Source organism: Mytilus galloprovincialis, chromosome 10 (genome assembly GCF_965363235.1).
Source record: "Mytilus galloprovincialis chromosome 10, xbMytGall1.hap1.1, whole genome shotgun sequence".
Taxonomy (NCBI): Eukaryota; Metazoa; Mollusca; class Bivalvia; order Mytilida; family Mytilidae; genus Mytilus; species Mytilus galloprovincialis.
The window spans coordinates 63,018,671-63,046,459 of NC_134847.1; the positions used below are offsets into that span (position 1 = coordinate 63,018,671).

Sequence of the window (27,789 nt, forward strand, 5' to 3'; positions counted from 1 at the left end):
GAAATCAACTAGCCCACGTCAGAGATTTGACCATTGGACAAACTTGCACGACATTGGATGTTTTTTTTTTAAAACGAAGAATGTACTACTGTGTAAACTATTTATAAGCCAATAAATAGTGGAAACTCTTGTATCACAGACAGATAATAATCATTACACATCACATGGAGTTAGTGTAAAGACGTCATTAATAGTCTTATAGTAGTTATTAAAGGTACCAAAATTATAATTTAGTACGCCAGACGCGCGTTTCGTCTACATAAGACTCATCAGTGACGTTCAGATCAAAATAGTTAAAAAGCCAAACAAGCACAAAGTTGAAGAGCATTGAGGACCCGAAATTCCATATGATTGTGCCAAATACGGACGAGGTAATCTATTCCTGGGATAAGAAAATCCTTAGTTTTCGAAAAATTCAAAGTTTTGTAACAGGAAATATTATGTATCTATAAAATGAAATTACACAATATCATACTTGTTCAGATTTAGTGTTACAACATTTGGATTTGCTTAATTGATTGTTGATTGTTAAACGTCCAATGTGAAAGAGTAATTGCATGTTCACATCCATAACAAATCAATAATTGATAAAGAAAAAAGCAGGTTATGTAGGCAAGGGTCTATATGGATGCTACCGTTATTTATCAATTATTAATTTAGTCCTGGTATCTATGATGAGTTTATTTATTTAGGTATTTAATGTATTTAAAGACATAAGTAATAAACCGCTTTTCAAAAGTTATCAATTGATTAAGAGCAAACAAATCTTGGTTACAAAATTTAACCAATTGAAACACTTCAACTTTAAGAGAAAAACAAAGGAACAACAGAAACACTGAAGTGCAACAAATACAAACGCAAATGCTACATTTCTAGAAACAGAACTGTTCGATAACAACTGCGGACATAAATTTTGCCTTGCAACAATTCACACTCGTATAGTTAATGCAAGCTCTTTTAACATATAGACATTGTCAAACAAGACATGGATTTAGAGTTCCTGTTAAGACTGGACATACTACGAATTTATGGATCCCACAAAATCAAACGGATGTCCAATTTTGGTTAGGGCTAAGCTTATGAACGGAAGACGGCCAAGGGATTACATTCGTTCCATAACCCAGTCAACAATTGGTGTTGCTATGCGGAATTTCGATGCATTTGTAGCTGCATCGTGTCTAACTAACTGAAGTGCCTATCTAATATCTGGTCATATATCGTAATAAAATGGTAATACGGTCTTAATTATATATTATTATATTGTTTCTGTGATTTCAGATGAGTAATTTGCTCATTCACGATGGACAGTGTCATCATTTAAACATATAATTTAAATTTTAACCTTTGAATTAAGTTTAAATTAAATCCTAACATTTAAATTTAACAATAACATACATTTATTGACAAGTTTCTGCATATTTAAATTTAATGAGTATTTAATGAATTTTATATAAGCTATCAATCAATAGTATATCACAACTCGTTCAACTCCGGGTCGTAGGCCTCTCATTCAATTTAAATGTATACATTTATACCTTTATGAAATTAAAACCACCACTGGAATAGATATATTTTAACATCAAAGGAACGTATGGTACATTAAATATTTCTCAATAGTTTATAGCCATACTCTCTTCCTCCATTTATCGAATTTAATTTGACAATCACTTGTCACCAGATATTAGACTGCATGATTGATATGCAATTTTTGCAACAGGAACTGATTACCTTTCATTAGCAGATGAGTAGTTTTTTTAATTGATTCGTGTTGGTCCTTAGTTATGGTTTTCGGAGATGTTTTCATGTGTAGAATATTGTTCTTACCGATGATTATTGTTACCCTTGCTTCTTCGTCTTCTTTATTTAGCAAAAATAATGCTTGCTCTGCATAAGAGCCTGTTATTCAATAGTTGTCGTTTGTTAATGTGTTATATATTTGTTTTTCATTCATTTTTTTATATTAATTTGGCCGTTAGTTTTCTCGTTTGAATTGTTTACATTGATCTTTCGGGTCCTTTTATAGCTGACTATGCGCTTTGCTCAATGTTGAAGGCTCTACGATGACCTATAGTTGTTAATTTCTGGGTCATTTGGTCTTTTGTGGAGAGTTGTCTCCTTGACAATCATACTACATATTCTTTTTTACATATGTAGGACTCGGTGGTACGACGAGGATGCTAAAGTGCAATGATCGTTCTGAAATTAGATTATTGTGGCCGCAGTGTGATAGTTAAAATATAATTATATAATTGGTACCAATTATACTGCACCAGATGCGCAGTTTGACAATTAATGTCTCTTGTGTACTATAATGAAGCCAAATTTTTTAAAAATCCAAAACTTATTCAAATATTGAAAACATTTTGTCTATATGCTGTGCGATGACCATTTTAAAATCAAGAGAACAACAGTTATTACTATATATTATCATATAGTTATCAGTTTCTCATCACGGGTTAGAAAGTGGTTACTTTATATCAACATTATATTAAATGTACAATTACTTCAACTGTAATATAACTTCCGGGTCAGAATACTCAGACGGGTTGTTTATAACCAAATTGAAATGATTCTCTATAACTGATGGAATGAATCTGCCATTACAGCCATGATGTGATGGAGTGAATTCAGCAAAATAATACTGGTCATTAGAAGCAAAAAAATCCATACGCATCATGATAAATGGCCGAGATAAAATTTCTGCGTGTCGCAACATTTCATGAAAGAATGGAGGCTGTTTAACTAAAGAGTTAATGGGATATATTTCTGGTACCTCCCTCATCTGAATCCGCTTCCATTTTGGCGTGAAAAAGTCGTGAGTATGACGTCCATCCTTTGTTTCGTCAACCTGAATGAAATAGGGTTTACCATGAAATGTGAACACTCTATAGTCCATAGGAACCCCACTAGAGCCTAGATACTCCTCAAACATACATCTAGGTGGAATATATTGGTAGTATTTTTCTTTTCCAGGGTTGAACACAATTTGTAACCATAGATCGCATATCTTCTGCAAGCATTGTAACAAATCTATTCCGTTACACGATGGGCAATTTCTGTAATAGGCTGATGTGCATTTAGTTACTTTATTTGCTTCAATAATTGCTAATCCTCCAGACATATGGTTCGGTTTGAATATATATTTATTTGGTAATTTACTTATAATATCTTGTGATATATCCTTTGCTTTTGTGACAACAGCATACTCGACAGCGGTTTTGAGATCTGGCGTTACACTTTGTACATACAATCTTGCCCAGTGCTTGTCAGCATATTTAGTATAGGTTAAGTTATTTAATTGATGATCCGCACACCAGTGATGGACACAAATAAAGATAATATGTAGTATGCTTATGAATAAGCTACACAGAATCGTAAATACGATAGACCATTTTATTCTTTTTGTTGTACATCTGTGTAGAAATTGCATAATTAGCAATATTTCTGCGTCAAATCATCGGAATATAGCCTTTACAGATTCATTCCTTCCGACGAGCTTCGTTGGATGCATCGTCATCAGCAATGCTCCAACCCAACCACTTGAAAACCAGGGATTTATATCTGAAGGAACTGAAAGAGTTATATGACAAACAGAGACCTGCAAATAAAAATTCAATAAAAACAATAAAACTACTCATGAATTTGTTATTGAATATTATGTACAACTCTCAAACATAATACTCTCAATGAAGTTGTAAATGAAAAACATTCAAGAAAATGACAGATATCAGAGTTGCATGGCTTCATAGTCAATACATTTAGTACTTTGTTTTTATTATTCATGGTCTATAATTTTCAATTCAGCTTTATTATTTTCAATTCGACTTTGATAAGGGAATTCCCGTTTTGAATTTTCCTCGGTGTTAAGTATTTTTATGATTTTGCTTTTTTTACTTTTTTTTTAACTTTGTTGCGGTTTTTTATTTTCTACCATGTATTTTGAATTTTTGAAATACTAAGGCTTTTCTACCTCTGGCATAGATTACCGTATTATTCTTATAAATTTCGAATGCAAGGTGTCAAAAGGGGGCATGATCATTCCTTCCCCTTTCTACTAGCCACAGCGATAATTATTTGACACATGTTTTAATTTGTTTAACCTCTGGTAGGACCTGAATAAATAAGTCGGTAAATTTCGTTTTTGAATATACATCACCCATAGTGTATAGCAATTAGCAGCAGATCAAAATTAACGAGAAAGTTCAGATGAACATAAGAAAAAAAACGCTTTTCTAAACGTAGCATCTGTATGCATACGAGGAACACAAATCCATCAATTGGTCTTGTTTGTAAATAGACTCATCATAGATACCAGGACCAAATTTCGTATATACGCCAGACGCGCGTTTCGTCTACAAAAGACTCATCAGTGATGCTCGAATCCAAAAAAGTTAAATCAATATTTAATCACTTATTTATATATGAGATTATCACATATTGAGTTTTTGCTACAAATTATATTTTACAAAGTAATTTAAAAAGTGTGAAATTATCTCTTCCTGTAAAGCTGTTGTTCATATATATTTTTCTTATCAAGAGCGATGTTAAAATAGTCATTTTATGTCGAATAGGTTTTCGTTGATTGATATGAAAAACTTCAAGTTCTATGAGGTGAAGTGTTCGCTCATTATTGAAAGCCATACGATTACATGTACACTGTAGCTACTCACATACACGTCATTTGAACTCCGTGTCATTGGCACTTTATTTATTTTTATCTATTGATATTGAAAAACATAAACTGAATATCATGAACTGCAGCCAAGCTATTTTCTTTTCTACGTGCTTATTGCAATTGACGTCTCGGACGTGTACAATGTATTGCTCCTGTGGGATTAACATATACTTACACATTTTATAATATTTCAATATGTAAATCACTAGCTTGTCATTATAATTGTTCAGATAATTTAATGGTGAATTTATTTCATCGGGTATTTTTATGAGAAATAAAGTATTTGTTATTCGATAAAATTAGAGAGAGAGTGTTTTGAAAAGATATGTTAAATTAGTTTTACCGGCTTGGTTTTAATATCAAATCACTAGTATATAACCATTCATGATATCTGTTTATACAAGTTTAGATATAGGCTCTAAATAGCAAATGAAGCAATTTATAAATAAAGTAAAAATTATTGTTGACACAATTTATAAATGAAGTGAAAATTATCGTTGACACAATTTTGTTAAAAAGATTCAATATTGCTTTTTTTTTTTGTTTTTTTTGTTTTTTTGCTTTCATTTCACTTACATGTATCTTAAGAAAGATGATATATGGACGTGTTTTACGCCTATTGGCAAAATTAAACGCATATCGGTAGCTTAATAATGTAATGTGAATATTATCCTGAATGTAATGTACCAGAACGTAAAACTTCACCGGATTTTTAACGTGCTATATCCACTGTGTCTAAACCATACCGGCAAAATTTGATCGGACTCGATGGTATCTAACATCCGACACAATGACGGAACATTAAAAAGTAAAAACACAAAAATACTGAACTCCGAGGAAACTTCAAAAAGGAAAATCAAAAATCAAAAGGCAAAATCAAAAGTCCAAACACATCAAACGAATGGATAACAACTGTCATATTCCTGACTTGGTACAGGCATTTTCTAATGTAGAAAATGGTGGATTGAACCTGGTTTTATAGCTAGCTAAACCTCTCACTTGTATGACAGTCGCATCAAATTCCATTACATTGTCAACGATGCATGAACAAAACAAACATACTCAAAGAGTAAAAATGTCAAAAATAGGGGTACAACAGTCAATATTGTGTTATCATCTTAATATCACTACATAAACAACAAATGTAACAAAGTAGCACAAAAAGGCATACATCAAATTTAACATTATCATTTTGCTTTTCTTATACGGCTGAATTTATCTATGTAAAGTCTACCCATAAATGAAAGAAGGTTTTCATTACTGGTGTAAAATTGCGCGTTTGAAATTCGCACAGGTAGACATAAAACTAATTTTGTCGTATGACGGCATACATAAATGCAGACTCACGTAAAGTAGATATAACAAAAAACAGACTTACAGTTAAAATAATAAATAAAATAATGGTGTGGTTCAAAGTATGACGGGACACATAAGTACAGTTTCACGTCAAATACGGCTGAATTTATCTATGTAAAGTCTACCCATAAATGATAGAAGGTTTTCATTACTGGTGTAAAATTGCGCGTTTGAAATTCGCACAGGTAGACATAAAAATAATTTTGTCGTATGACGGCATACATAAATGCAGACTCACGTAAAGTAGATTTAACAAAAACCAGATTTAACAGTAAAAGTAATAATAATAAATAAAATAATGGTGTGGTTCAAAGTATGACGGGATACATAAGTACAGTTTCACGTCAAATGTATATCATAAAAAACAGACTAAACAGAAAAAGTAGTCTTATTGAATAAAATAGTTTAGTCATTCATAGTATGTCAAGATCCTTAAGTAAAAGTAATATCAATAAATGAAATAATTTTGCCGTTCAAAGTATGTGGTTTTACGTAACCACAGATTCACTTCAAATGAATATCTAAAAAAGACATATAAAAGAATACTATAATACGTAATTAAGATGCTAACAAACGTCAGTACGCAAAATCTATACTTCAAGACCATCTTGTATTATTTGTGAAGTTGATACGGAATATTTATCAACAAGTTCCGGGTATCTTCCGATGAACTTTTTAACAAAAAGGACGAGACGTTCTTTGACATACCCCTGGTTCATCAATTTTCTGCTCAGACACTGGTGACGTTTTACAAAGTCTGAATAGGAGCTGCAAGCTCTTGAATACCTAATAAGTTGGGAAATGTATATTCCATATGCAGGTGAAGTTGTTATATTACTACTAAGGTGGGGGAAATTGATAATTTCAAAATTAAAATCGTCTCGTTTGTCATAGATTCTGGTACTGAGATGACTGTGTATGTCAAATTCGAGGTATAAGTCTAAAAATGAGGCAGAGGAAGCCGTGTCTGTGGTCTCTTTAATTTCTAGTTCTGGTGGGTATATTAATGGAATCCAATCAGAAAAGTTCGGATTGTTAATGGAAAGAACATCATCAATATATCTGAAAGTGAAATTAAATAACCTGGCTTCTTTGATCTTCTTGTTTTTGACAAGTGTCTGAAGGAACTCCGATTCATATGAAAATAAGAAGAGGTCGGCAAGGAGAGGCGCACAGTTCGTTCCCATAGGAATGCCGACAATTTGTTGAAAAAGTCTACCTCCAAATTCAACAAATATGTTGTCAATAAGAAACTCCAGCATACTGATCACTTGTTCCTCTGTGTAGTATGTTTTACCCTTTTGTTCCTTATTAACAAAATATGCCTTATGGTATCCCAAAGTGATAAATTTATAGCGTATGCTACTATAGACAGAAGAAAGATAGGTTTCTCCTTATTTTCTAATTTTTTTTTCTGACATCTAAGAATATATATACATATACAACTATTTTCTATTGTGATATGCAATATTTTCTACAACCGTTCTATATTAACGAAGAAATAAGTAAAAATGCATGTCAAAATGACGAATTGAGAGAACTTTGCCTCGAAATTGTTTAATTTCTGGTTAAATTGTTCACATTGTACGGAAAGAAAGGTACGGGAAGATAGATACTGACACGGAGATTGCAAAACTAGTCATTATGATCATCTCAATACTTGTATTTCTGTGTATAGAACGAAAGAAATGGGTCATGTCAAATTAAAATACACCGGTTTCGTCATTGTTGTTTACTACACAATCGCCCGGTTTCGTCTATATATATCACCCGGTTTTTTTATATTTTTTTAAAACCAACAATTTATGAAAAGCAACATTAACACGGATCTGAACATTTTCTTTCGAAAGAATTTAAATATATATTTATTATAAAGTAAACTTGGCGTGTTTAAATTTATTTACATTGGTAATTATAGTAATACATATTTTCCTTATGAAAGGCGTATCCGTTATTTCACTGATCTTCAAACTAATTTTAAATAGAATATAAATACTCAATAGCAAACACTGATATCTAATTATTTTTTTAACATTAACATTATGATATTTTTTATAGGTTTTGAGATACATCGCAATATGTGACCCCCCCTTTTTTTTACAGAAAAAACTAACGCAACTTTAAAATATCACCAAAAAGTATGCAGAAGTTTAGATTCATATAAGAAATGTGTACAGTTTAATGCAATAATTATAAATCGTTTTGAGATATGGCGCGACATGTTAAAAAAAAAACACAGCTCCTGTTTTTCTTACAAAGTCCTGTAACTCAAAAAGATTTAATTTGATTTTCACTAAAAGGTTTACAGATCGTTTGACCATTTCAAGAAATAACTTTGTTAAGTTTCATGAAAACTAGATCAGTTGTTCTCAAGTTACGGTGCGACATTTTTACGCTGAACAGAAGGATAGACGGATAGAATGACTGATAGATGGAGGAACGGACGGATGGAAGGAAGGACAGACGGACGGACGGGCGGATGTATACAATAATACGTCCTCTCAAAATTGTGACGGGAGTGTAAAAACGCAATGAAATGAAAAAAAAACTCTTAATTAAAGGTCAATAAGTTTTATTAGGATATCGGCAAAGTCGATTTATTTGTATATCTTCTTGACTTCCTAAGTCATTTTTGCTATATGACTTATATGTTTGAAAATAATAAATAGAAATTGATAAAAAGAACTTCAAATTCGTCATTTAAGGGCAATGCAATAACTCCTTTAAGAACTAAATTAAATGTGAAAATTTTATAGTAAATGGACAAATGGTAGAGCTCAACATTTTGAAGATAATCATCTGGCCCTTTCGAATTGTCTATATATCTACGGTTGTTTTTAAATAATTGACATCATGCACTTTCCTGTTGGGTCAAGTGAGGTGAAAACAGCAAAGAATTCCAAACAAAAATACACCGTTCTTGAATTAAATAAAAAAATGTGTAACAACTGAAAATTTCAAATTTCACGAACCAGATAACTTGATCGGACATAGCAAACAACTTCACTGGCGGTTTTTTTCAATAAAAAAATAATAAGACATATTATTTATATTTAAGTGTACGCACTGACATGTCACAAATGCTTAAATGATATATGTTCATAATGACAAGTTTTGCAATCTCCGTGTCAGTATCTATCTTCCCGTACCTTTCTTTCCGTATAATGTGAACAATTTAACGAGAAATTAAACAATTTCGAGGCAAGGTTCACTGAATTCGTTATTTTGACGTGCATTTTTACTTATTTCTCCGTTAATATAGAACGGTTGTAGAAAATATTGCATATCACAATAGAAAATAGTTGTTTATGTATATATATTCTTCGATATCATAAAAAAAATAAAAAAATAAGGAGAAACCTATCTTTCTTCTATCTATTAATGTTCCGTCATTGTGCCGGATGTTAGATACCATCGAGTCCGAACAAATTTTGCCGGTGTGGTTTAGACACAGTGATATCACAATCCCATAGTACGTAAGAAAAATTTCACCAAGTTCCAACCTTGTACACGAGTCGAATTTTATTTTATCTTACTCTGAAAGACAATACTTAACGGATAAGCAGTATTTATTAGTCACTAGTTTTACAGTTTACAAAGCATTGAATTTTTCGAAAAACTAAGGATTTTCTTATCCCAGGAATAGATTACCTTAGCCGTAATTGGCACAACTTTTTGGAATTTTGGATCCTCAATGCTCTCCAACTTTGTACTTGTTTGGCTTTATAAATATTTTGATATGAGCGTCACTGATGAGTCTTATGTAGACGAAACGCGCGTCTGGCGTACTAAATTATAATCCTGGTACCTTTGATAACTATTCACTGGCTCGGATGACTTGGTTGATTTGAGACTTGTTCCCATAAAAAAATATATATCTTCGGTGACAAGACTTGTCCTGATGTCAATTATGAACAGGATATGATACTTGAGTACACGATAAAAATAAATATACATATATTTATATAACCGTTTGAGGTATAGGCAAGATGTGCATATTTATCTACATGTCCAACAATGAATTAGTACTACAATTGGATTTCTTAACTTATGTTATATTTTATGCATACGGGCCCAGGTATTCTCAAATATTTAGCAAAGTCATGGTGGTGTCCCTAAAACTTTCAATATTTTAAACTTTACTTCTAAGAATCTATTGTTTTTAAGCATTTGGATAAATGAAAATAACTCATTATGTATTAATGACATCCCGTCGAAGAACTTTATGAAGAACAGTTTGATTTCTTGCAAAAATAATAAAACAGTTTATAACAAACTACGCAACAAACATTAATATAAAATAGTAACGTATAGAACTCACCTGAAAGTAAAACAAACATTATATTAGACACAAATTTCCTAATCCCCGCATACTTTAATAATGATAATAAAAAGATGTGAGAACGCTTGAGTTGGTGGTAAGGTCAATAATAAAAATGTAAACGTTAAAGTGTCATCACTTACCTGATGGCTATATATATGTATGTCCACATCGGATTACAACCTGCAAACAATGTATTCAGTCGAACACCTGTAAGATACTGATTTAATGTGTAATGAAAAGTAAAGTTTACGGATATCTGAACGTGTAATTTATAAAGTATAAAGATGCACATAAATAATTTTAATTTTAATAGGATCTAGTTTTTTTTTTTAAATAACCCGATTTTATGATAAAAGAAAAATAAATACATGTATACTTAATATGATTTCTTGCGGAGCTGAATGACAGTACGAAACGTGTGAATATTTTCGTCAAATGTATATATCGTTGTATTATAATGCAACCTTTAATTTGTTTATCATTAGGTTCATATCATAAAATCGTCCTTTTGAAGTGACTAACATTTGAAATGTCTTTAATTTATATTTTAGATACACAGCATATATTGACATATACTATCAAACTCTTTCGAATAAAAACAATAAGCATTCGTATGAGGTTCTACGTTCAAAAGAAGGAATTTTATTTATTTGAATTGTTAAGTGTTCAAATTCATTGCTATGAGACACAACTAAGCTAAACCAAAACTGACGTGATGGCATGAACACCAAAATGTGCGAGGTCAGGTGTTGAAGAGAGGGGGATGATAACAAAAGGAACATTCAAGTGCCTCGGAAGGGTAGGCAGATCTTGTTTTACATGTGACACTTGTCCTGTTGTTCATGTTAGTACACACTCGTTGAAAAATCGTATTCGGTAGGTCATCTACCGAGAAAAGGGGAGTAGATTATAATTACGACTATTGGAGCATAACCGTTGTCATCATCGATACGGATATTCCATAATGGTCGACCAATTCGTGATTGCGCCATTAAGATAAATGGAGGGTCGATTTAAACTTCACCAAATTGAACTTTTGTTTAAGAGCTTCTTGTTGAGCTCCAACCCTCTATTAGGAAATCTTAATAGTAAATATAAGCCCTGGGATATCGTCACAACTTGGAGATATATACTCCTTAATCAGGCGCCGCTAGATTGTTACTACGTAGAAATAAAAATAATTGAGCAGCTGAAGTTTGCTCTTTTTGTCTCACAGCTCAGTTCTCAGCCGACCATAATTGCCAATTTCTAGATGTAAATCAAGCTATGAGACAGACTTTTTTCCTGTGTATCCTTTATCTCATGTACAATGGGATGTATGATTTCAACACAGTCACATAATTTAAATAATCTAGTGATAGAACATCATCTATATAGCATATTATTAAGTTAAAGGTTGCTGATAACTTTTATCTTATTCCTAAGAATTTCTTGTATAAATAAAACATTTTAAAACACAAGTACAGTTGGTTTTGATGGGAATGCCAATTATGTGTTGAAAAACAAATCGTTCAAATGTAACGAATATATTGTCAGTCAAGAAATCAAGCATCTTGATATTGTCAGTTTTAAGAAAAAATTGTTTGAATCAGAGTGAAGTACGATTAATCCCTCCCTATGACAAGAAACTTGTATCTAAGTAAGCCATTATTTTAAACAAACACTTTCAATTTGTCTTTAAGTTTGGAATGGGGAATACTTGTGTAAAATGTAGAAAAGTCAAATGTGTTAATTCTATATATAGCACAATGAAAAAGTCTTAGATATATGTACTCCAAAACCAATATATACATAAATCTGATTTCATCAATAATATACATAGATCTCACGTCTTTTGTTATTAATCAACAGAACGACTTATGTTATTTAACATTCGACCTGACACGTTTAAGAAGACAAGGTTATGACAGATTTTCTACGATGACTGGAGAGGTACCGACGAGAAGATAATCATAGGTACGTCTATGTTATATGTTCCTTTGAAAATATATAACTAAAGCTGATAAAATGTCTGTTTTAAAAATAACGAATAATTTGTATCGTTGGATTACTGTTTAATAGACGCATCCATATTCTCAATGCAATAACCCCTAAGCCTCAATTTATTCGCCATGAATATCTATTTTTTTTATATATTTATTGAAAACAATATAAAAAAATCTAAAAGATGGACAAAAGTTACTTTTGGGATATTCAAACTCACAGATCGAAAATAAACTGAAAACGCCATGTTTTATATGAAAAACTCAAACAAACAAATAAAAGTTCACCAGTCACAACATAGAAAACTAAAGACAACTGAAGCAACACTAACCTCGTCAAAAACTGGATGTGATCTCAGGTCCTATTGAAGGGTAAACATATCCTGCTCCGAATGTGGCACACTTTGTATTGCTCATGTTATTACAAACCGATCAAATGGTCTTATTTGATAGGTCATATTCGTGAAAGGGGACCTGGATTGTAGTTACAACATAATAAACATATTCAATAACATATTTCGAAACGGTCAGCCAACAGGTGAATTTTACAACACTAGTTCGTCATCTACTGGTGTCCTTATTCTAATCTAGAGCCTCGAGTTTTGTGACAATTATATTATGGGTGAACTATTCAACACTAAACAAGTAACTCTATTTACATTTCAAATAAACTCTCTTTAGAGATGTGAATATGTTAAAAGCATTATTGATTCCAAATGTTTTTTTTATTACGGATGAATACTTTTAAATAAAACATACTAGTGACCTAAACTTGAGGAAAATGTTGGTTTAAATATTACTTGTTTTCAAATTGTTTTTCTTTCTCAAACTTTCATCGAAACGTCAGGTTTCTAATCATTGTTTATCTGACTGCATTATTTCAATCTCACTTAAAAATGGTGGCCGGCATTTTTAGTATGAACGCCGGTACCGATGTCATTCTTCATTTACTTTGTTTTCTAAGTTATCTTTCATTTAAATATCCATTCATTTCCATTTTCGTTCAAATCTTCTCTGATGTTGGGTCTGAAATAAAAACAAAAGTGTAATGTGTATGTTGCAATTATAGTTTCCAAAGATATTTCTTTAATTTGATACATTCTTTTTGATTTTATTTAGGCTTATATTGTAGATCGCAATTCTCCTATGTTAACATGTATATATAATGATATACAGACATGTATAACTAAACATTATCCCTGATAAATTGTCTCACAAAAAAAAACTTTATACGTAGATCAAAGTTGATCCACCTAAAAAGTAAACTAAACAAAAACACTGAACTTCGAAATAAATCTAAACGAAAAGTCACTTAGCAAATGGCAAAATCTGACTAGGTACAGGCATTTTCTTAATTAGAAGATATAAATAAAGAAAACCAGTGATTAATTAATTATATTTACGCGAACAATATAGTTTACATTTCAAATCTCTATCAAACATTGTAGGAATTAACAAAAGTTGTAAAAAAGAGGAACGAAATATTATAAATCCGATGTAGAGACGACCGAATTACAATCAAAATCAAATCGTACTTAATATAAATAAACGAAAGTGGTAATATTCTTAAAATGAGAAAGCCATCCAGCCATAAGAATAACAATGTCAATTTTAACCAAATCAAAAGAAAACTGTAACTCAAAAGTATTGAGTGTTATCGCATTATTGTCTCAAATTTTGAATGAGAAATATACATTCCAAATAGTTCTATCAAATGAATAAAACAAACGATTATCGTATGAATCGAAACATACTGACACATTCATTTTAGCTGAAATTAAGCAACACTAAATATGACTGTTGTGCTCATAAACGTCTACTAACTGTCCTTTATAACCGCGCATGCGTGGATAACTGCTTAGCAATGTTTCAGTCTTTAGTTTTCTATGTTGTGTGTTGTATACTTATGTTTTTTTGTTGGTCTTTATTTTCTGTTAAGCCCTGGCGTTATCAATGAATAAAAGAAGGTGTGGTATGGTTGCTTGTGAGACAAATCTTCACAAAAGACCAAACGACATAGAAATTAATAACTATAGGTCACTGTATGGCCTAATGAGCAATGTCAACTACAGGAGGACCCGAAATGACAAACGTAAAACAACTCAAACGAGAAAACTAACGATCTAATGTATGTTAAAAAAATGAACAGAAAACAAACATGTAACTCAGAAACAAAGTACAACATCTGAAATAATATAGGCACCTGACGTGGGACAGGCACATTCATACAGCATGGGGAGAGGTTATTATCGTTTTTCTTTTGAATGTACATTTGGTATGTTTCGTCTTTATAGAATTTCATCATCCATAAACTTTTAATAAAATGATAAAATTATTACCTCTTCCAGTACTGCTATATATAATATAGCCGGAGGCGATTATACTCTGCAACTTTGTAGATGTATTTCTTCCAACGTAAAATATACACTTCAAGTTGATCATTTTTCTGAACTTTATATAATTCATCAAGAACTAGCTGACTGAAGAAATTATGTTTTCTTCCTACTTTACCAGACATTCTTTGACATGTTTTCTGATTTGTGCGTTTTAGAGTTATACAAGCAGCGGTCATAAGTTTCCCTCGGTAGGTTCCAGTTGTTAGTGATAGCTCTGCTTTTAAAATTCCATCAGTAGGCACAATAAAACTGTTATGCTTGTTTATTTGAAAGGAAGATGAATTTGAGATTTGCTTCCAGGCAAATTTGAACGATTTGGTATCGTTTATCAAACGTTGGAATGTGAGTTTATACATCCCGACGTCGTCGGTGGATTGGTTTGCAGTTATCAACAATACCCCAGTGAGCATGACAAAATAACTCAACGACATGTTAAGGCACTTCATAACAGACTCGGAACACACTGCAAAAGTCATAAAAATATGTTAATACACATTTTTAGTATTTACACGCTATACATATTAAAGAGGTATATCTTGTGTATTTGAGATAATTCCTACATATGAATTGGAAGTAATTTGTGCGTTTTAACTTAACATTGCAGTAGATGAAACAGTGATCAAACAGTAATATGCTTACTTTTGGCTATGAGAATGATTTAGTACTATTTTAACAAATTGGACGAGTTAGACGCATCTAAGCATTGATTTCAGAAACTTAAATGTCGTAGTTATATGTACAACTTACAGATAGAAATATTTAAATAGTTACCATGGTCTACCCCTTAACAGCGAAACAATCACTTTTAGAACTTTGTCTATTTACCAAAATGATGAAAAAGACGATAAACATGATGTGTGCTAATCGGTGTTGAAATGGCTATAATAGGTCGGAAGAGGGATTACAAACCCAGTGATATTGTTGGCTTTTTTTCAAAACTACTTCTACCTTTTTTTTTATTTGGGAAAATATGCGTCATTTTTATCGAATTTGGAAATTTATAATAAACCATGAATATGACTGAAACTTCAATTTTTAGACCCCCTTGCATTTGCCTTTCAGAGGTAAACTCTCATTTGAAATAAGACCCCTTATTGTCAGTGAATATACATAAATACTTTTAAATAGACACTCAAATCTGCACATATAGTCATTTTAGGCATGAAAAATGTTTAAATGAGTGTTTTTCAGTTTGTATTGATGCACAATTACTACTGAGACTGCACTGTTTGGGAAAAAGTTGTCTCGAATATTTTTAAGCCATTTTGTTCAATTCGGATTCTTCTCAAAGGTAAAAACCCTTTATTCTCCAGTTCGTCCTCAGTCAATATACTTCTTTCAGGTAATATATCCTTGTATCGTCCTCATACAACGGCAATAGTTGTATAGTACCGACCTCATACAACGGCTATATTTGTATAGTATTACTTTGGATTTATAATTATTCGTTTCTTACCGATTTTCCTGGATTTTTTTAGTAAATGTTAATCACTAATTTAAACGTTCAATTACACATACATCTTTGTAAGGCTTGTATGGAAACTTTTGAAATACCACGAAATCAAACATACATGAACATGTAAAATAATGGAATCCGAAGTTAAATTTTCTTCGTATTTTAATTCAGTGTGGACGTATTTTTCTATACAAACGTTGTTTAAAATTTGAATTATAATAAAGAAAATCAATATATTTATAGAAAAAATAAAGATGTTTTTATCTTTTGTTGCCATCTTTATTCATTGAATAAGATTTTTTTCACTTGTTTTAGTTTTTTTTTTCATTATGAAACTTAAGATCATTAATTGTTAATTTCGATCAAACCATATCCGTAGTTGTGTACTCAGTAGGTGATACCTGTTGTGACTGTCAATCAGCCGAGGTATCGGCTAAGTGTAGAATTGCAATTAACAGTACCTATGTTACTGCTCCAGGGGAATATTTAGACTTATAATGTCTCTTCGATGAAACTAAAGGCCAAAATAGTTTCAAATGATAAACCTCCACGATTGATGAATTCAAAAATGATCCTAAAATGTAAAATCACAATAATACAAAAACTCCGAGGAAAATTCAAAACCGAAAGTTCCTAGCCAAATGCCAGAATTGTCTTAATACAGGCATTTTCTTAATTAGAAAAAAAGTAAAATCACAAAAATTCTGAACTTAGCGGAAAATCAATACAGAAAGTCCATAATCACATGGCAAAATCAAATAACAAAACACATCTAAAACGAATGGACAAGAACTGTCATATTCCTGACTTAGTACCGGCATTTTCAAATGTAGAAAATGGAGGATTAAACCTGGTTTTATAGCGCTAACCCTTTAACTTTGATAACAGTTTCATCAAATTCCGTTTAATTTACAATGATGCGTTAACTAAACAGACACAATTATAAATAAAATAGTCAAAATATGGGTACGACAGTCATCATCGTGAAACAATTTTAAAAGGAACAATTTAACAGAACACAAAAACATCTATCTACAAATACATTCATTGATTTGTGTGTCTGACGTCAGAAAATTTTATATGTCACACAATTTGTCGTTCAATGTACATACAAACAATTTTAAATTCCACATATTAAGCAGTGTTAGCATACAGTGTTAAAAAATCAAAAGTATGTAAGAATAAATTTCAGAAATAGACCGAGATTTAAATATTCCAAAATTTATATCGAAATTATAAGAATCCACAAATAGCTAATTCCACTACGCGATATATGGTGGTTTTAACCTAATTTAAAAGCCTACTTAACCTACCATGCACTTATATGAAAGTTGCATAAAATTCCATTATATTTACAACGATGTGTGATCAAACAAACAGACATAATTGGTAAAAATGTTTAAAAAAAAATAGGGATATAGCAGTCAATATTGCGTAATAATCTGAATGAATATGAAAACAAACAAATATGTTTAAAAATAATCACAAAAAGACATTTATGTTTACTTGTGTTAATATGTCGTCATTCAGCTGGCCCCTAAACAAAATTGTGTATTATTTTAGTGATAATGGACGTTATACTCCTAAACATATAAAAGAAACTAAAAGTTAAAAATCATAAAATCAGACTAACAAAAACCAGAGGTTCCTGACTTGGAATAGGCGAAAAACTGCGGCGGTGTTTATTTTAAAAGTTTCAAATCATAATTTTCTAAGTCGATTGTTGTTAATATGTCGTCGTTCAGTTTGCCCCTAAACAAAATTGTGTAAACTCCTAAAGATATGAAAAGAGGTTCCTGACTTGGAAGAGGCGAAAAAATGCGGCGGTGTTTATGAAGTTGCAAATCATAATTTTATAAGTCAATTTTGAAGTTTAAAATTTTTAAATTTAAAATAACCAGTGAAAACATTAACTTTACTGAAATGTGTTTCTAGTTTTAACAACATTATATCATGCCAGCCGATTATTGTAGAATCCAAGTGATCAAAAGTAACAGTCATGAAGAAAAAGATAATTTCAAACTCTTACCTGATTAAAATGTGCGTCCTTCCCGATTCAGAACAGAAAATTAAGGGGAAAATCTCTTTTAATGTGTTACGTGGTATATATATTTAGAAAATCTTGTAGTCATTTCATATTTTGTGTGGTCTATTATAAAAAAAGATAAAATAGACCACATATTTTGATTATGAGTATGAGAAAAGAAAATATTGACATTTTAATCATGATTTATGTCATGAATTGGATAATACAACATATAGTCCTAAATTTATTAATTTGACATATAATACGTTTAAAGGACACCGGCCACTTCAAACAATTATTTGTAAAATAAATCGTAATGAGATGTAAACATCGTTAATTTCGTAGATAAGTGTGTAACACATATCGTATGTCTATAAAAACAGGTTGTATCAGCTTGAAATAATCCTTCTCCGGACATTACCGATAATTACCGACATTTAATAAGCATCGTCCCGAATGAGTGCGTGACGTCACTTGTGTTGTTTACATCCGCTAGACCACGAGAATCATACTATTTCCAACTAAAATTAAACAAAGTATACAATGGATTTCGACGGACAGGACAGTGGCGATGAGCCATTTATAACTGCTGTTGATAATATTCAACCGTATCAGTTCGAGCCTGTTGTTCATCTTGAACAAAACGAAGTGAGCATTCAAAACCAATCGGACTCCTCTGAGGAAAATTCTGAAGCTGAATCTAACGCCTCTGACCTGCAAGACAGCCGGATGGATAACTTGGCATAGTATGGTTGATTGTATAATACTGTCTAACATGATTACATACTTCACATTACCAAGCCTCCTTAGATGTAAATGTTTTCGTCCGTTTTTTGTTCTTTATAAAAAAGGGGGGTTGGCATGTATATCATACACATATGCATATAGTATTTTACACTCGTATATAATTTTACACTTCCTAAACTACATACAGAGTCAAATAAGTCATATAAACTATAAGTTTTAATTAAAAAAACTATTCACTTGACACAATAATATTGAATTGATGTTAAAATGCACCATGCTATTCATTTCACATTGATGCATTGTAACTTTTTTTTTATGAATAACTTGACTGTTTTTTACAAATTTACATAATAATGGATCTTACTGAGGATTTATTGTAAAATATTTGCAAGTCAAATCTTCTTGTACATTAAATTTCCCAGGTGTGACTGTAACAACTGCACTGCAATGCCCACTGTGAACGAATGCCTTTGTTGCAAGGAAGTTGGTCCGGTTGCAGAAAAGATGGAAGATGGGGACCTTGTTTGTATAACAGACCATGAGGGGTTCACTGGAAACTGTCTAAATAGACATGTCACTGAGGTCTCTTTGTATGACTTTGTTGAAAGGCAGGGACCAGTAGACGATAATGAACCAATTCATGAGTAAGATTAATTTAATATTGATGATTAAACATAAACATAACTTCACAACTATTATTTTTTAATTACAATTTTAATCAGAAACATAATAAAATAAATGTCAAGACCAAGCTGATGATGAAGTGCAAAAAAGGCTAAATAATAAATCTGGATAAACATACAAAATATACATGTATCATCATAAAAATATGAACTCATCTTGATCACTTTTTTCAGCATACTGATATATGTCATATATCAGTTAAAATAATATCCTTGTTCAAGCTTTGAGTATCACTGTATCACTTTGTAAAAGAAAATGAATAATCTGTTAAATACGCTATTTTTTCAGATTATATAGATATGTTGCGTACAGACGGTTCACTCGTTGGATCTGGCATATACTTGGTAAAAAAAGAAGAAAAGTGATACCAGCATGTACAGTATTAAAAAATTCGTGAGGCTTTCCCGTCTGAGGACTTTACTGGGTTCAAATATGCCAGGCCATGATAATTTGAAAAAAATAATTGTGGTTAAAATCTGGGTAAATTTCATGTTTCCACAAACAGAGCTTTGAAAGATAAAAACACTTGTCTACATGATGTAAATTGTGGTAAATACAATGTAAATGGTGAAGAGTTATATGGAACAATGATCGCATAACATATTTAAACAAATGTACGAGAAATGATGTCAGTTTCTAGCAAAACGACTTCTTCGATGTCTTATTAGCTCCTCCTTATCAAATTGAGGGTTTGATGCTGTTAGTGGAGGAAGTCTCTGGTATACAACATTAAAGTCCTCTAAGGCTTCTTTAATGCTTGACAAGTTATTTCGTCTGTCAAAAGTTCTTTTCAGAAGAGATCCAACATAATCTACAAGACAAATATAAACTATATGTAATAGCTCAGCCTCTAATTTACATAACTAATTAACAGTGCGAATTTATAGATGCAATGACATTACTTGCATGTGCAGTCTGCATTTTTAGAATATTACCTCTTTTAATTCCAATTGTACAAAAAGAGACTCAGAATACTGTTAATAAACCAATATTATTACAAAATAAATGTCTTGCATAGTGCTTTTTATGTTTTATTATTGAACCAGAAAGTTTTATGAAATCTTACCATAGGTCGCTTGAACTTTCTGCGGTTTGACAACACATTGCTCTCCTTTTTTTGCTTTAGGGTACGACTTTCTCATTTCAGGATGCCTGCTTTTGTGACAGCTTGCTGTCTATTTCCATTTTCATTGTAATGCAATGCAGCAATATAAATTCTGGAGAAGAAGAAAAAACATTACAAAATCATTTAACTCATCAAATTTTAAGATAAGGAACCTACTTAACTTTTTAATTTACTGCTTTAAAGTTTAAAATTAGCCACTGATGAGTTTATGTGTACACTATGTGGTGACCATGATTACAGTACAGGTACACACCTTTCATTATTTTGTTTGGTATTGGTTATTTTAACATATTGTACACAATCAATTACCTTGCTTTCATTGCATATTGGAAGAAGTGGGTGTTCTTTGGTGCATACTGGTTCACAAGAGAGTGATACACCTCAAGGCCATATGTCTGGTGCACTGGTGACAGCTTTTTTAAATCGTTTAGCAAATATTTGCTTTCGATTACTTCCAGAACAAGTTTATGAGATCTGGAACCTAGAAATTAAAATTGAATATCATTTATTAAAAAGATAATATGAGCCATTGAAATTTATAGATTCAAAACTGAAATGTCTCACTTGATGCAAACATTTAACCATATATGGCTATAAATGATGAGGCATTTTCTCAAAATAGTTCCTATTTTTTAATTTGTACAAAGCCATGAAACACAACAATTGGCCCTTTTTCATAGAACATGAAAACCATTTGTATTTCAAGATATTTGTTTACCTTGTTTAAGCCAAGCTCTTTGTTCCTCAAGCTCTCCATGGATACATTGCGGAAATACATCAGACTCGTGGACATGTTTATTGATGATGTGGTTGGAAATTGATGTCCATTTGTGTATTTTTTCGTTTTGATCTTCCCCACTTGATGCAGCTACCCAATATGTATGGTTAACAATGCTCTTTATCCATTGTCTTATGTCTCCTGTGTCTTTTATTTGGCTCTGGTTTCCAACTTTTTTTATATTCCTGCAAGTAATGGATTAAAGAAAACATTTTGAAATGTATTTTTTTATCAACAGCCTAAGAGTATTGCGTATTTATAAAACATGATTTTTTTTCTCACAATTTGATAAGATAATACAATTAGCTCTAGTAAAAAGTTGATTGAGTTATACCTTTTGCTATATGCCATACATCGAAATAATGATTTATTTCTGGATGGTTGTCCTTCATGAACTTCTTAATCATAACATGTCTATCTGTGACAAGCGTTGAGACTTCAATATGGTTAGTGTCTATAAGAAGGGACAAACCCCTCTTAAGTCCTTCCAATTCCATATGGGTTGACCCCTTAACTTCATTGGACTGAAAAAAAATAAGCAAACACTGAAATTATTTGTCAACATGATTTATGAAAACAATGTGATTTGGGGGAAATTCATGAAATACTGGCCACTGGACAACAGCAATAAATCTGTAGTATGTGTGTTTAACTATTTACTTCTAAGCATTTATACAGATCTTATTTAAATCTTAAATATACATATAAACAATGAGATTTGGGTAATATTCATGAAATACTTGCCACTGGACAGCAACAATCAATCCGTTTTAAGTAGTATGCATGTTAAACTGTATTTATTTGTAATCATTTTAATACAGATCTAATTTAGACTTATATTGAGAAACCCATCAAGAGTTAAATTAATGCAAACCTGAACAAGCTGAATGTCCAATATTTTATTTGTGTTCAAGTCCATTAGAGTGTAACTGCCATATTTAGCACTATAACCAGGACTGTCACACCTTCCGTCGCCACCAAGTACTACTTGTTTATCTGGACCTGCAATATTAAAAAGTGTAATGCGTGAAGATTATAACACTCTTATTTATATAATTAACAATAAAATTATTCTGTACAGAAAATATATTAACAAGATACCTAATTTGAGAGTGGGAGAAAATGAGGATAGAAATAAACATGTATTCCAGGAAATAAATAAAAAGATACGTAAGTATAATAAAAGAAGTAACACTACGAAGAAATATACATACCTTGCAAGGAAGTTATCAGATCTGCTTGCTGGGAGTCGAATTCATAGATAACTGCACATGATGTGTATGCTGTTTGCAGTCTTCTAATCGAGCGTTCACTAATGCCTTTTAGTTTCATTTGATTAAACAGTCTTACAATCTTGGCTGTATTGTTCCCGCTAAACATTATGGCACTTGCTAGCAAAAGATTTCCCCATGGTAGTCTTTCATGACAGTTTTGGGATTTCCACTTGTACACGTGTCCAAAAGCACATACAGAAGATTCAATAATTGGAACGCATCGACTGTTACACTCTCTGCATACTGATAGTAACTGAAATAGGGCTGTTTCAGAGACCATGTAATATTTTTCTTCAACTGGATCATTACATTCTTCCATTCTGTAATTGCTTGTTTCTTCCTCATCGTCAGATCCATACTCATCGTCTCCATCTTCTTCCTCGGACTCGTCATAAATATAATCCGGATCATTATCATATTCATCTACATCATCTTCATCATCATCAATCTCATCATTGTCATCCAAGTTTTGTTCGGTCGGTACCGGTGCAAGGCTACTGCTTGTAATATTTGCGGTTATCGTGTTTTTCTTTGATGTGGTGAATATACTTGCTGAATCAATATCTGAAGGGTTACACTGAATGCCTTTAGATTTTCTCTTGGGTTTTAACGTTTGGTTTCTTCTTGTTCTCTGTGGAATGGGATCTGTTTGATTTTTCTGTATTTTCATGTTTGTGTAATCGATATTAAAAGATTTTGACTCGAATGTTTTTGGTATAACTGCCGGAATTTCTTCCTCTTCCTGAATCTCCATACTGTCAGGTGCGGGTGGCGATTCAGTTTCAGTGTCAATGGAGTCTACGGACTTATCTAATGAATCATTAAAGGCCTCTTCAAGAACCTATAGGTGAAATTAAATTTTTATTTTAAAATTTGCTTTCATAAATAAACCATACATGAATGTAAAAGAAATCATATATCCTGTAAATTCACCTTTTTTGTCGTTGTATGCGGGAAAGGACCGGGTCGTAGATCTCCAAGCGACTGATTTCATAAAAAAAAAAATGCGAGAAAAATATAAATCCCAGAAGTCCTTGACTTAGATAATTTTTTATTGGATCGTAATATTATGTAAAAGAATGTATACCTTTTCATGTAAATAAGATAAATGCCTTTGACAATTTTTACTAGAACCAAAACGGGAAGAAAGATATACAAATATAATAAATAATAAGTATTGAAACCATACAGATAACCATGAACATATTTTTCACAAAAGTTTCGATGGATAATAAAGAGAATCAATTGTACCTGACGTTTCTGTCTTTTTTCGAAGGCCGACCTAGGCTTTTTAGGAGAAGATGGTCCTTTTTCTGCATCCACAACTACAGGAATGTCGGGCATGGCGTCATCTTTTAAGGCTGCCTTTGTACCCGGATATCCCAATTCTGAAAGTCTTTCAGGGTGTCTGCTATACTGATGGAGGGTAAAATGTTTAGAACAAATTCTGCTGTGCTTAGACGGTGTAAAGTCCTGTCGTTTACAATAGTGAACCCAAACACGATTTCTCTGAGAATCTTTCGGAAAAGTAAACCAATATATATTTTTGTCACATTGAGAATTGCTATTGCAACCGTAAACCGCACAATACGGCATATTTACACTTATATTTACGAAATAAAAAATAATTACTTCTTACTTTTAAATAATTCTACTACGTAAAGATTTGCTTTTACATAAAACTAAAACATGGATGTAATATGAGATATGAATGGAACCCTATACTCATGGCATTTCTGTATTATCGATATAGTATTACCACTGAGAATATACAGCTGGTAACACAAGTGATGTCATAGCCGTGAGCCTCGTTATCATGTCTGAAAATATGCATACAATGGCGATCAAGGCCATCTGTGTATACACTACTGATTATCACATTACATGATAAGAAATACATATTACAACATGAAGATATCAATTTTATTAACTAAGAAGGTTTTATTTTACACATGATTGTTTGAAGTGGCCGGTGTCCTTTAACAGAATGTGCAAAATATACTGGAAATTAAACGGGTTTAAATGAAATATGAATACCTTGTTAACTACACGATTTTCAGAAAATGTATTTTAACATGTAAATACATGTAACGGTTCTTATCATATAAGGGAATTGTAAATGCTTTGTATCATTTTAAAATTTCTACGTGTTGCACGTTTCAGAATCCTTCAGTGCAAGGGATATGTATCCACATATTAATTACACTACACTAACCATGAATATTACTTATTGTCATCATGTTGCATAGACGGATCCAGGGGTTCCGGGGGTTAAATGGGAGCATAAAGTTGGACCCTCCCCTTTAACTCTGGGTTGGGAATCCCCCTTTTTAAAATGGCTGGATCTGCCCCTGCGTTGCATTTTATTTAACGCTTTCAAAAATATCAGAATTTATTTCTAACTTGTAACTAAGTTCAATTTTTATGAAAGAAATAGCTGAGACTCAAGACTTTTTTCATAATGGCCAAAACATGAAAAACAATGTCACGTATGAATTCTTGTAATGCCACAGAAAAAAAAACAAAATGTTAATGATTTCTATTCAAGGGTAAATAATAGAAACGGAAACCCATTCAACGAGTTAAAAGAACAGTTGTTTCACTTTTTGTTTCATCTATTTTTCATTACAATAAATTTGCAAAGTGTTTAGTTTCCAGAGTGTCAAAATGTGCTTCTTGGTATTGTCTTAAAATGTGAGACTGACATACCATACATACCATATATTGATGAATACACTCAATTTTCTGGTGACACAACGGAAGATATTTTTTATAACTCATCACAGATTCTACATTATAGCACAAAGGAGTAGGTCCGGTAAGGGCCGATTTTGGCCTCAAATTTCATGTTCATCTGACTAAAGATTTTAGACTTTTTTAAACACGTAAGTGTCAATTTCAGTTGATTCAATTAGTTTATGTGAAAGATTTTAACTGATTTACTGATTTGAAAAGCTCCGATTCTAGCTTAAATATGAAAAATCTATCAAATATGACAAAAAATGTCACTTTCCAGATGGTTTTTGTCAAAAATTAAAGAGGCTGCATCGGTGTTCATCCTCAACCTTTATAAATGTTATGTATTATCATCAAATACAACTAATATTTCAATATTAAGATTGAACACAAATGCGGCCACTTTCATTTAAGACGGAAACGTCTAAAATTTAACTAAAATGCTGAAAATGTGAAGATTTCAGTTATTTAGCATGACTTAATGATGCTAGTTCGCGATATATGTGCATTGTATTGTCCAAAACAGCCCATATTTTTGTAGCTGAAGCATTCAACTTTCTAAAAAATAGCTAAAAGTTCACATTTTAACAAATTTGTAAAACTGCTATATTTTGAGGCAAAAAAGGAGTCTTACAAAATCTACTTCTTATGGATATATTGACCTACATAAAGGCAGAAATTTACTGCGCCGCGGATTTTTACAGTTCAAGCTGTGGTCACACCTTACCGGATAGCTCGAACGGACGACGAACAGATAAAACAGTTTTCAGTTGACACAATTTGTAAACATTGAGTGTCCGTTGATATACTGATCAAATGAAATGGACGGATAACGAATACTTAACGGAAACTCACTAGATATTCAAACGTACGTTAAACGAAAATGTACTGGACAGAACAGATCTCGACGTACATCCAACGGACGAGTACCGCATAAACAGTAACCTAACAGAAGTGTACCCGATTAAACGGAAGAACAAGGTAAGCGGAAATTAAAAGCGATAATTATAATACAAATCTTTCAGGACTAAGCAATACTCTTGCCCACCATTTCCTTTGTCTTATCCTTCTTCTCCTTTCGACAATTAGTAGGTTTATATTTGCAACATTTAAGTTCCGTCGGACCTGAATAAGAGCTGCTTGATAGTAAAGATATGCTTTTACATGACTATAAACATTCACTACACTCAAGACATCTGACATTTTCTGAGTGACGTAGAAAATTTCAATTGACATTTATCCGTTTAACATTCGGTAGGTATCCGTTATCCTTCCGTTCATGTCCGTTTCTCATCCATTTATCCGTTATACGTCCGGTAGACGTCCGTTGGTGAATTTGTCTACCGGACCTTCAACGGATGTATAACGGAGAAGTAACGGATACAAAACGGAAACGAATCTGACGAGTACCGTACAAAACGGACGCCTAACGGACGCTCACCGGACATTTCATCCGTTGGACGTCCGTTCAAAGTTTTGAACATGCTCAAAATTTTCCACCGGACAGAACGGACGTCGGCGGATAAAACGGACGTTTAACTGAAATAAAACGGATATGGACGGACGTCTAACGTATCAGAAAGAATGTGTTACGGACAGTAACGAATTGAAAAAAGGTGATCTGTTCGGCATCCGTTCGAGATGTCCGTTTATGTGACCGAGGCTTAATGATTAATAAATACGTAGTAGAACGTTGGAATTTGTAATGATCACGATTCACTAGGACTATCATTATGTTTATTGTTACTTGATGCTAATCACGAATTGCTTATCAGGACATATTTTCGAGCCTCAAAAATAAATGAAAGATTGTCGACTATGTTGACAACTAAACAATGCTTATATCGGGGGAAAGTTAAGTAATTCGGAAGGAGTTATCTTAATTTGTGGCTTTCAAAAACAGAAAAAGTCACACCAATGCTATAAAAATAGTGGTTGCTTTTTATATAAAGAAAGCTTGTGTTATATCATTTTTTTCCGACATAATTATTTCATATCATCAGACTTTAAAGCATTTGAAATATTAATAATTATGAGTTTTGTAGTTTGAATTAGAATTTTAAAATATAATTTGAAAATTTTCTAAATTTCCCTTAGATTAAAACGATAGTACGAATTTCAAGTTTTACAATACATTACAATTACACATTTTTTTCTTCAAACTAGCAGATTTTAAACTTGATGGAGCATAAAAGATAACTGATTAATAGTCCCATATAGTCACTGAAA

General features: G+C 32.0%; 2 long non-coding RNA genes and 2 pseudogenes across 2 annotated transcripts; 1 reads left to right on the forward strand and 3 right to left on the reverse strand.

Annotated features, from left to right (window-relative positions):
- Positions 1–2,407: 2,407 nt before the first annotated feature.
- LOC143049283 (uncharacterized) lies at positions 2,408–10,437 on the reverse strand. The gene is made up of 2 exons (XR_012970162.1): positions 10,353–10,437; positions 2,408–3,598 (listed from the first exon to the last, which is right to left on the reverse strand). It is a non-coding gene; the product is annotated as an uncharacterized LOC143049283 (long non-coding RNA).
- A 2,590-nt stretch (positions 10,438–13,027) lies between these two features.
- LOC143049284 (uncharacterized) lies at positions 13,028–18,340 on the reverse strand. Its single transcript, XR_012970163.1, has 3 exons — positions 18,219–18,340; positions 14,677–15,196; positions 13,028–13,363 (listed from the first exon to the last, which is right to left on the reverse strand). It is a non-coding gene; the product is annotated as an uncharacterized LOC143049284 (long non-coding RNA).
- Positions 18,341–18,536: 196 nt separating this feature from the next.
- LOC143048072 (uncharacterized) lies at positions 18,537–20,668 on the forward strand (annotated as a pseudogene).
- Positions 20,276–24,632, reverse strand: LOC143049548 (uncharacterized; annotated as a pseudogene).
- Between the last annotated feature and the right edge of the window lie 3,157 nt (positions 24,633–27,789).